Here is a 12,061-nt window from a genome sequence, read left to right on the forward strand (position 1 = left end):
AGCATCGCATCGAGCGGAAGCGTCTCGCAACATCGGAGAAGAGTGCCGCTGCCAAGGCCGCTGTCGTCGCATCTCGTCAAGGGTGACACCACTGTAGCTGACACATCGAGTCGAGTCTTCTCGCAACATCGGAGAAGCATAACGCATCTGGAAGTTCCCGTCTTTATTTCTTTTGCACCAAGAACTTCAACGCATCTGCATCGCTGCAACACTTTCGTTGCCCTGCGTGTCCCATCTAAGGTACATTGACTTAAAGTGTCGCATTTAAGAACTTAAGAGAAACTAAGCAATCTTCTACCAACTAAGCAACCGTATTGTGTATTTTTAATCGTTTAATGGTCTTGTGATAATCCAATAAAAAGAATCCTTATTTTTAATATAAATACCTGTGTGGTGTCCATTTGTAGTGTTGTCACTTGGTTACTGTGTGTGTTCACAAATGCTTAACCTATAACGCTCTGAGATAAGCCTTGTCTGCTCGCGCCAAGCTACCTAGAGGGTGAGCAGGGGTTGTTTTAGTAGTGTAACCCCTTTCCCTTACTAGAGGAAAGGTTCCCTGCTTGTCACAAGTACCTACCTGTGCCAACCAGAGAATCCGGATTCTAACATTGGTGGTCAGCGGTGAGGATTCTGGACTTGCATTTGTGACTCATGTACAGTGATTGGTGAACACTACTTAGTGAGTGCAGACCTTAACGCAACCAATACTTGTTGGTAGATTTCTTTTTGGGACTGTCTATTTTTGAGCACTGCCAAGCTTTACCATGGTGGAGAAAGCAGCATCCATAGTCTCTGTTGATACTGAATTTGAATGAGAAGAAGAGGAAATAGATAATTACACTGCCAAGCAGCTAAAGTTCTTTTGCAAGAAGTTTAATGTTTCTACAACTGGATGTAAAAACAAGACACAGCTCTACAAGGCGCTGAGGGCCTGGGTAGAAGCAAGGAAGGCCACTGATGATGATAATGCAGATGAGCAACTGGATGGGCCAGTGGGCTCAAGAGGAAGGAGAAGCCCTTCCCCTGCTGGTAGCAGTGTTTCTAGGAAAAGTATATCTCCAGAGAAGCTGGCAGATAGAAGAGAGGGTAGGATGCACGAAATGGAAATGGCAAAGCTCAAATTGAATGGGCAGCTGGAGCTAGAGAGCAAGAAGCTGGCTCTGGAAGAGAGAAGAATACAAATGGAACATGAAACAAAGTTGAGGGAATTAGATCTGAAAGCTAAGAGTTTAGAGTCTACTCTCTCTGGTGGCAGCACACCGTCAGTGCACACAGAATCAAGGGTGTACATACCCAAGGATGTGGTTAAGGAATTCTTCAAAGAATGATGACATAGGGCAGTGGTTTAAGGCCTATGAGGTAGCCATGTCTTCCCACCGGGTCCCTGAGAAAGATTGGGGAGCGGGGTTGTGGGGACGGTTCCTTAGTGAGGGGCTGGATACACTGCTGGATTTGCCTTCAGATGATTATAATTCCTATCCCCATATGAAGGCTGCTTTGATCGCTCCTCGGTGGAGAATGCTCTCCTCTCCTATTACGAACTGAATGAGGGCACGGCGACTGATGCAAGGATGGAATGGGATGCGCTTAAAGTAGTGATCCGAGGTCACTGCTTGGGGGTCACGTGGAATATGCGGAGACAGCTAGCGGGGTCGCTTACTCGTATTGAATCCCGGCTGCTACAGCATGAGCGTGAGGGGGAGGGTGGCGGTGAACGAGCACAACAACTAGCAGATCTGCGCGCGACTCACACGGCACTCCTGGAGTGCCTGCGGTGTCTGAATTATGCGGCGCACACAGCTCGCACGCACGCCTCGGCTGACAGGGCGGGCCGGCTGCTTGCCTGGCTCTTAAAGCAAGAGGCCACCCGAGCCCCGATCGCAGGGATACGCACGCCAGAGGGAGACCTCCGGTGTACCCAATGGGAGATTCACAAAGTCTTCGTAGATCACTATACACAGTTGTACCGAGCGCGAGGTTGTTGTTCGGGAGACGATCTAGAGCGGTTTATCGGGCAGGCGCAGCTACCAACAGTCACGGCAGAATATGTGGAGGCCCTTAATTGTCCTCTTACGTTGGAGGAGATAGGGGAGGCCATATCCTTCATGGCGTCTGGGAAAACTCCGGGCCCAGATGGGCTACCTACGGAGTTCTACAAAGCCTACCGGAAACACTTGGTGCCGCACCTCCATAGGGTATATAGGGCGGCGGTTGAGGAGGGCGCGCTGCCTCCCTCAATGCGTGAAGCCTATTTGGTGTCTCTACCCAAGCCGGATCGACACTCAACGGACCTCGGCTCGTACCGCCACTAGCGCTTCTTAACACCGACTGTAGGATCCTAGCCAAGGTGTTGGCAGAGCGATTGGCCCCGGTGGTTTCACACCTAGTCCACGAAGACCAGAATGGGTTTGTGCCAAAACGCAGCACGTCCTTGAACCTGAGGAGATTTTTCAGGGTGGCGGCGGATAGCGCACAGGAGTGGCCTAGGGCGGGCTGCCTCATATTAGACTTGGAAAAGGCATTTGATTGCCTGGAATGGCGATATCTCTCAGCGCTGCTGTTGCGATACGAGCTTGGCTTGGGGTTTCTGCAAATGGTGGGTCTCCTCTATAAGGACCCTACGGTGCGGGTGCGACTGGGTCCGTACATTTCTGACGCCATACCGATCGGTAGGGGAACCCGACAGGGATGTCCACTATCGCCGCTCCTGTTCGCCTTGGCGATGGAGCCCCTGGCAGCGACTATACGAGAACGGATGGGGACGGGCATACCACTGGGGGACGCAGTTCACCAGGTATCACTCTATGCCGATGACCTGTTGGTGTACTTAAGAGACGTCGAAGACATACCACCTCAACTAGCCCATATTCTACGTGACTTTACTGCCCTTTCGGGACTTTGGGTGAATGTAAGTAAATCTTGCCTCTACGCGTTCGGCGAAGGGCGTCAGGATCCCGGATACATCTTAAATGGCACTAGAGTGCAGTGGAGGGGAGACACCTTCAGGTATTTGGGTCTTCGCATTTACTGTCAACCGGCGGACCTCTTAGATGGCAATCTGGGTAAAACCTTCACGGCCATTAAATCCCAGATACGCTTCTGGAACGCGTTGCCGCTAACGGTCACGGGTAGAGTGGCGCTGTCCAAAATGGTGATCCTCCCGCGGCTTCTATATTACTTTGCTAACCTACCACTCTATGTCCCAGCAGCCTTCTTCATTAAGTTGTCACGACTTCTTAGGGACTTCACCTGGGGAGCTAGCCGACACAGGATGTCGCTCAAGAAACTCTACCTCCCTACAGACCAGGGAGGTTTAGCCGTACCCTGTTTTGAGCATTATTATTTAGCGGCCCAACTGCAGTGGATAGCTGGTTGGTTGGCGGATAGGGGTCGCGAGGACACCGCGACCGTCTTGCCGCCGTATTCGCTGGAGCGGCTACCAGTGCTTTTTCATCCGGCCTCCAGGAGTGCGATGCCAGCCCCGCTCCTCCTTGCCGTGGCGTATCGCTGCTTCCGCAGGAGCCTCTTCCTTACCCGACGCGTGCTCCCATATACGCCGGCGCTGCCGTTAGAAGGCGCCCCCAGTGGGACCGGACCGCTTACTTCCCTCGTGCTTACACAATGGCGAGAGGCAGATATTCAGACCCTAGGAGATCTGTACCGGGACGGAGTGCTACTTTCGTGTGACTTGCTGGTGGAAGAGGGGGGACTACCACCGGGACAATTCCTGACTTATCACTCATTAGTTCAGACTTTGGTTGCTAGGTGGGGAGATATGACTGTGGAGCCCGGCCAGCACCTCACCAGACAGTATTTGCACGTCATGGGAAGGGGCCAACATCTGATTCGCTGGTGTGCAGCATCGTTGCGGACACACACGGCGATTACTCTAGAGCCACTCAGACACAAAGGGGAAGCGGATCTGGGGAGACAACTGGCAGATAAAGAGTGGGAACGCATACTGAAAGGCCCGGTGCGCATACTTAGAAATATGCGCCTCCGACAGATACAGCTGTTCGTTATACATAGGGCATATCTTACCCCCACGGCCCTTAATAGCTATTTCCGTTGCACGGACACGAGGTGCCCTAGGTGCGCTGAGTTGGGGGCTGATCTCATACATATGTTGTGGGGCTGTTGCAAACTACACTCCTACTGGCGTACAATTCTGCGCACTATAACAGGACGTGACATGTCTTTTGACTGGGCGCTCTACCTGCTGCATCACTTCCGCAGGACACAGACAACCAAGGTGACGTCTCGGTTCTTGGATTTGGGGCTTGCGGTCGCAAAGCGCCTAATAACTAGGAGGTGGAAGGCGCAGGACCCGCCTCACCCGCAGGCATGGAGGCACTCGCTTGCTGCATGGGCTGGAGTGGAGGGGACTGCCATCAGACAGGAGGAGACGTTGGGGTTGAGGAAGACGCCCATAGCCACGCAGTGGGAGGAGTTGCTCCGAACGCTCAGACATGTAGAGGAGGTGGAAGGGGGGGACGAGCTGGCAGATAGGGGGTTGACTTCAGGGCGGGCGACGGGAGAGCCGTTGGAATGACCCTTTAGTGTTCTACGCATGACTTACACCTAGACTGGGTGATGTGAGAATAAGCACCTAGACACAAGATTACGTGCCATAGCTTAGCCACTGCAAAATACCGTGGGAGAAGGGGAGCGGGCGGGGGGCGGGGATAGGGAGATGGATAATGGAGCTGGTCTAATTCCGAGGTGGTTGAGGTTTTAAATGTTTTGTTTCATCATGGTTTATTGGAAGTAGTTATGGATTAGGCTGAGGGACTCAATGAAACATCCTGACATGCTCATGTTGTAGAGGAATAGTGGGCTGTACACGGCAAAGCTTAAAACCTACACTTTCCCAGAGGTTCTGAGCAACTGGGTAGAGTTCCCATTCTGTAACCCAACTATGTCCCTGTCATGTGTAATATATAAAGCTGTTATGACAAAGGAACTCATATGCAAGTAAGCCGAATTTCTGTAACTGTGTTTTTTTTTTTTAAACCCAATAAAAACAGATGAGAAAAAAAGATTTTGAAGGCTGCTTTGATGTCTAGGTATGGGTTGACCCCTGAGTTGTATAGGCAAAGGTTCAGGGGTTGCACCAAGATTCCAAACAGTACGTATGTTGAGAATGTGACTTTTTTTTGCAGAGCACTGGATGGTTGGGTGAAGGGTAGCAAGGTTAATGATTTTCAAGGGCTTCTTGATTTAATGACATGGGAGCACTTGTCCAGTAATTGTTTTCCTGAGCTACGCCAGCACCTGATTGATAGTAGGCTGACTAACCCTAGGAAGCTTGCTGAGGAGGCGGACCGCTGGGTCAGTACAAGGGTCCACAAGGGTCAAGTGGGAGATTCCGCCAAAGGTGGGCAGGGTCCCCAGCAGAAGAGTGGGGGGGACGAGGGTAAACAGAGGGAGTTCCAGAGGAGGCCCCAAAGTAATCCCCAAGGGAACCAAGGGAAAGGTTCTCAGCCTCTCCCACCACAGAAACCGACCAGGCCCCGACAGGTACACCTGTTCAGAAGGGGCCCATCAAATGTTACAAGTGTGGTAACATGGGGCATTTTGCCTCTGATGTGAAGTGTCCATTATTTGGTAAACCAGCACCCACTGGTGCTCCATCCCGGCAGGTGACTAGTGTAGCCCTGGGGGAGGAGATGGGTGTCCAAGGTGGGTGGGGTCCCACAGAGATGTCCCTCGTCTCATTAGGAGACTGTGAAGTGGTCCCCCAAACCCAGCTGCCTGAGAACACTAAAAAATACAGGCGGTGGGTGACCATAAATGGCCATAGGGTTGAAGCTCTCAGAGACACAGGAGCCAGTGTGACGGCTGTCAAGCACCACCTGGTGTCTCAGGAGCAGGTTGTCCCAGGAGCATTCTATCCGGTTGTTGCCGCCGACAACACCTAGAGTCACTGCCCAGTGGCTCAGGTTCCCTTTCAGTGGGTGGGGGTCTCTGGTACTCTTCAGGTAGCTGTGAGGCCCGCCATGCCTGTAGACTGTCTGTTAGGGAACGACTTGGAGAGCTCACCTTGGGCTAAGGTGGAGCGGAGTGCTCACCTGGAGAAGTTGGGTATGACGGATTGGGCATGTGTCACCACACGGTCCATGGCAGCCAGTAGAGGTGCTCAAGAGGTCCTGGAGCCTGAGAGGGACGCCCAGGGACCGGCCTTAAAGAGAAGGAGCAGGGGGCGCGGGAAGCCGTCCCCTGAAGTTCACACGGTCCAGGAGGGAGCAGACCTTGAGGGGGATGCCCTGGAACCTACAGGGGAACAGATAGCTGAACTGGGGGACCTGCCTAAGCTGACCCATTGGCAGCAAGAAGGAGCACCCTCCAGGGAAGAGTTCTGCAGGGAGCAGAAAGAATGCCCTTCTCTTGTGGGTATGCGGCAGCAGGCTGCAGACCAGGCCAACGGTGATCAGTCCGGAACTCATTTCATTTACTGGGAGAACGACCTCCTGTATTCTGAGCCTAAGGTTGCTGAGCCTGGGTCAGCCTGTGTGCTGCTGGTACCCCAGCGCTTCAGAGCCTTCCTACTGGGGCTGACTCACGATGTACCCTTAGCAGGACATTTGGGGCAGGACAAGACCTTTGAAAGGCTTGTCACCCAGTTCTTTTGGCCCCAAATGCGCAGTAGTTCAGATACTCACTGCAGAACATGCCAAACTTGCCAGCAAGTGGGAAGAGTGGAAGGAAGCAAAAGGCTCCACTCCAACCATTCCCTGTGGTCGGTACCCCATTCCAGCGAGTGGGGATTGACATTGTAGGGCCACTGGACCCCAGGACAGCGATGGGCAATAGGTTCATCCTGGTCCTGGTGGACGTGCGCTGAGTGGGATTCCCTCTAGAGGTGGTGTCTGACCGGGGTAGCAATTTCATATCTAAATATATGAAATCCCTTTGGCAAGAGTGTGGTGTAACCTACAAGTTCACCACACCTTACCACCCCCAAGGAAACGGGTTGGTTGAGAGATTCAACCGAACCCTCAAAGGCATGATAATGGGCCTGGAAGGACCCATGAGGCGTAAGTGGGACGTCCTCTTACCATGCCTTCTCTTTGCTTACAGAGAGGTGCCACAGAAGTCTCTGGGGTTCAGTCCCTTTGAGCTTCTGTATGGACACCCAGTGAGAGGACCTCTAAGTCTGGTCAAGGAAGGCTGGGAGCAATCTCCCAGGAAACCTGCCCATAATGTATATAGATACATGCTGGCCTTCAGAAACCAGACTAGGCGTTTCAGGGAACTTGCTGCGGCAAACCTGGAAGCCAGCCAGGAGGAGATGAAGCGGTGGTACGACCGGAATGCCACTCTGGTAGAGCTTCAGCCTGGAGAGAAGGTATGGGTCTTGGCCCCCGTGGAGCCCTGTGCGCTCCAGGATAAGTGGACCGGTCCCTTTGAGGTGGTGGAGCACAAGAGTCCGGTTACCTATTTGGGGGACTTGCGGTCTCCAAGGAACCCCTTAAGGGTCCTTCATGTCAACCGCCTCAAGCCCCACTTGGAGAGGTCCCAAGTGGGCATGCTCTTAGCGACAGATGCTGAGATGGAGGAGGAGACCGCACCTCTTCCTGACCTCCTGTCAGTCAAGGAGCAAGATGGGTCAGTGGATGGTGTCATCCTCTCTTCCGCCCTGACCCCTGAGCAAAAAAATGTTTGTCGCCAGCTGCTGGGACAATTTTCTGACCTGTTTTCCCTGGTCCCCAGTGTCACTGATTGGTGTGCCCATGATGTGGACACTGGAGATAGTACACCTGTGAGGCACAAGGCCTACAGGGTGACTGACAGGGTAAGGGCCTGCATCAAGGAGGAGGTCTCCAAGATGTTTGCCCTTGGGGTAATTGAGTCCTCAAGCAGTCCTTGGGCCAGCCCAGTGGTCTTGGTCCCAAAGGCTGCAGCGCCGGGAGCCACACCCGAACTCCGGTTCTGTGTGGACTACAGAGGACTCAATTCAGTCACCAGGACTGACGCACACCCCATCCCCAGAGCTGATGAGCTCATAGATCGGCTATGGGCTGCCCACTACCTCAGCACGTTTTATCTAACATCTGGGTATTGGCAGATCGCCTTGACCGATGGGGCCAAAGAGAGGTCAGCATTTTCCACCCCTGATGGGCATTACCAGTTCCGGGTCATGCCCTTTGGGATGAAGAATGCCCCTGCCACCTTCCAGAGGTTGGTTAACCAGGTGTTGGCTGGGCTGGATTCGTTCAGTGCAGCCTACCTGGATGACATCGCCGTGTTCAGCTCCACGTGGGAGGAACACCTGCGCCACCTCTGGGAAGTGTTGATGGCGCTGCGGAGGGCAGGCCTCATGATCAAGGCGAGTAAGTGCCAGATCGGGCAGGGTTCAGTGGTGTACTTGGGGCACCAAGTTGGGAGTGGCCAGGTGGCACCCCTTCAACCCAAGATAGAAACCATCCTGAATTGGGAGTCGCCCAAAACCCAGAAAGAGGTGAGAGCCTTCCTAGGTCTCACTGGGTACTACAGGAGGTTTGTCAAGGGGTATGGCAACATTGTTGCCCCCTTGACAGCGCTGACTTCAAGGAAGCAGCCCAGGAAGGTGATCTGGGCTGACACCTGTCAGAAATCTTTTGAGGCCCTGAAAGCTGCTATGTGCACGGCGCCCGTGCTTTTGGCTCCCAACTTCTCCAAAGAGTTTATCATTCAGACAGATGCTTCAGAGCATGGTGTGGGGGCTGTTCTTTCACAGATTAATGAAGAGGGCCTAGATCAACCTGTAGCCTTTATTAGCAGGAGGTTACTACCACGGGAACAGAGATGGAGTGCTATTGAGCGTGAGGCATTTGCTGTGATCTGGGCGCTGAAGAAGCTAAGACCCTACCTGTTTGGGTCTCACTTCCTGGTTCAGACAGACCACAGGCCCCTCAGATGGTTGATGCATATGAGGGGTGAGAAGCCAAAGCTGTTGAACTGGTCCATTTCCCTACAGGGTATGGATTTCACGGTGGAACATCGCCCTGGTACAGATCACGCCAATGCTGACGGTCTGTCCAGATTTTTCCGCCTTAGTGATGAGGAACTCCCTGGGGTAGGGTAGTTCTCCCCACTTTTCAACTGGAGGGGACACGTGTTAGACCTGGCACCTTGGCGTGAGTCTCCCTTCCACTTTTTGTCGCTGTGCCTCATGTGTTTTTCTGGTGTTGGCTGCTCAGAGTACTGTGCCACTGCCAACCAGTGCCACAGTGCAAGTGCTCCCTATTTAAAATGTATATGTTGGGTGGATTCCATGATTGGCTTATTTGGTTTACTATCAAACCCCAGTAAAGTGCACCAGGAGTGCCCAGGGCTTGTACATACAAATGCTGCTGGTGGGCTTGCAGCACTGGTTGTGCCACCCACAGAAGCAGCCTGGTAAAATGTATCTAAGGTCTGCCATTGCAGAACCTGCGTGCAGTCTGGTACTGTCATACTGACTGGGTAAGTGCACACACTTACCAGTCCCTAAACCTTCCCTTAACTTCATATTAGTCACCCCTATGGTAGGCCCAAGGGCAGGGTGCATTGTAAGCATAAGGTAGGACAAGCCCTAATGTGTGTGGGATGTCCTAATACTGAATTACAGCCATTTTCGTTTTTCACTATTGTAAGGCTACCTGTTCTCCATAGGACAGAATGGGCTGTTAGAATTGTTACATCCTATGATCCTAACAGATCCTGGGAACATGGTAGAAATTCGAGTTTAGTATGCCTGAACTCAGAATAATAAAATACATCTTTTAGTAAAGTTTATTTTAATATTCTGTGTTTGCAAATACCACTTTTAGAAAGTTGGTATTTGCTTGCCTGACCATTTCAGCCCGCCTTTGCTATGATGTGTATCTGCCTGTCTGGTTGTGTGAGTGACAGGGCTGGGGAAACCCAGAGGGGCAGGGCTAGGTAGCCTGGTGGTGAATAGGAAGATTGGCAGTCAGATGGGTGGGAGGAGTACACCTGCTCTGAATAGGGTTGTGCCCTGCTACCACAATGCTGGCTCCACCTCCTGCGGAGCGGCTGATGTCTCTGCCCTGCACCCTGAATAGAAAGGCAGAGTCATGTCAGCAGAGTGCTCAAGAACTGGTTTGAACTGGGCAAAGGCCCCTCAACCCCAGAGGAACAAAGGAATTAGGGGTATAAGTATTGGGACCCTGCTCCCAAGAAATCAGATCCTGCTGAAACAAGAAGAACCTCGGCCAGAGGAGAAGGAACTGGGAAATCTGTAGGAGGAGTACTGTCCCTGACCTGGGGGATTGGCCTGCAGTGGTTGCCTTGCTGCTGAAGGAGAGGAGAAAGACTACTAAAGACTTTGCTTCAACTTGTGCTTTGAAAAGATCTCCAAGGGCTTGAACTGAGCTTGCCCCCTGAACGAAGTCCCAGGACCAGTGGACTTCATCCCCAGCTCCCCAGAGTCTTTTGGAAGTGCCTGCTGCTGTTGTTGGGCCTTCTGAGGGACTGCGTGTCACAAGGAGCTGGAAGCGCGACGCAAGGAAGAGAAGCGTGCCGCCGTCGGAGCCGCTGTCGTCGCGTCTCGCAAAGGGTGTCGCCGCTGCAGCATCGCATCGAGCCGAAGCATCTCGCATCATTCCGGAAGTGTCTCGCAACGCCGAAGAAGCGTGTCGCCATCGCAGCCACCATAGCTGTCGCATTGCACTGCATCGAGAGAAGAGTCTCGCATCAAGGAGGAAGCGTGTCGCCATCGCAACCATCGTAGTTGTCACATTGCACCACACCCAGAAAAGCGCCTCACATCCATGGTGAAGCGTGCCGCCGTCGGAGCCGCTGTCATCGCATCTCGCAGAAGGGGTGTCGCTGCTGCAGCATCGCATCGAGCGGAAGCGTCTCGCAACGTCGGAGAAGAGTGCCGCTGCCAAGGCCGCTGTCGTCGCATCTCGTCAAGGGTGACGTCGCTGTAGCTGACGCATCGAGTCGAGTCTTCTCGCAACATCGGAGAAGCGTAACGCATCTGGAAGATCCCATCTTTATTTCTTTTGCACCAAGAACTTCAACGCATCTGCATCACTGCAACACTTTCGTTGCCCTGCGTGTCGCATCTAAGGTACATTGACTTAAAGTGTCGCATTTAAGAACTTAAGAGAAACTAAGCAATCTTCTACCAACTAAGCAACCGTATTGTGTATTTTTAATCGTTTAATGGTCTTGTGATAATCCTATATAAAGAATCCTTATTTTATAAATACCTGTGTGGTGTCCATTTGTAGTGTTGTCACTTGGTTACTGTATGTGTTCACAAATGTTTAGCCTATAACGCTCTTGTCTGCTCGCGCCAAGCTACCTAGAGGGTGAGCAGGGGTTGTTTTAGTAGTGTAACCCCTTTCCCTGACTAGAGGAAAGGTTCCCTGCTTGTCACAAGTACCTACCTGTGCCAACCAGAGAACCCGGATTCTAACAGTTTGTGTTTTCTTTCTTGTTTAAAAAACATTTATGATGGTGTGCGTGGACTGGCGCTTGGCTGGCGGTGTGCGTGGACTGGTGCTTGGCTGGCGGTGTGCGTGGACTGGCGCTTGGCTGGCAGTGTGCATGGATTGGCACTTGGCTGGCGGTGTGCTTGAATTGGTGCTTGGCTGGGGGTGTGCGTGGACTGGCGCTTGGCTGGTGGTGAGTGGACTTGTGCTTGGCTGGCAGTGACTGGACTTGTGCTTGGCTGGCAGTGTGCATGGATTGGTGCTTGGCTGACGGTGTGTGTGGACTGGTGCTTGGCTGGCGGTGTGCGTGGATTGGTGCTTGGCTGGCTGTGTGCGTGGACTGGCACTTGTTGGCAGTGTGCGTGCACTGGCGCTTGGCTGGTGGTGTGCGTGGATTGGCGATTGGCTGGCGGTGCACGTGGACTGGTGCTTGGCTGGCAGTAACTGGACTGGTGCTTGGCTGGCAGTGTTCATGGATTGCCGCTTGGATGACGGTGTGTGTGGACTGGTGCTTGGCTGGTGGTGAGTGGACTGGCGCTTGGCTGGCGGTGTGCGTGGATTGGCGCTTGGCTGGCAGTGTGCGTGGACTGGTGCTTGGCTGGCGGTGAGTGGACTGGTGCTTGGCTGGCGAT

This window comes from Triturus cristatus, chromosome 3_2 (assembly GCF_964204655.1).
Source record: "Triturus cristatus chromosome 3_2, aTriCri1.1, whole genome shotgun sequence".
Taxonomy (NCBI): Eukaryota; Metazoa; Chordata; class Amphibia; order Caudata; family Salamandridae; genus Triturus; species Triturus cristatus.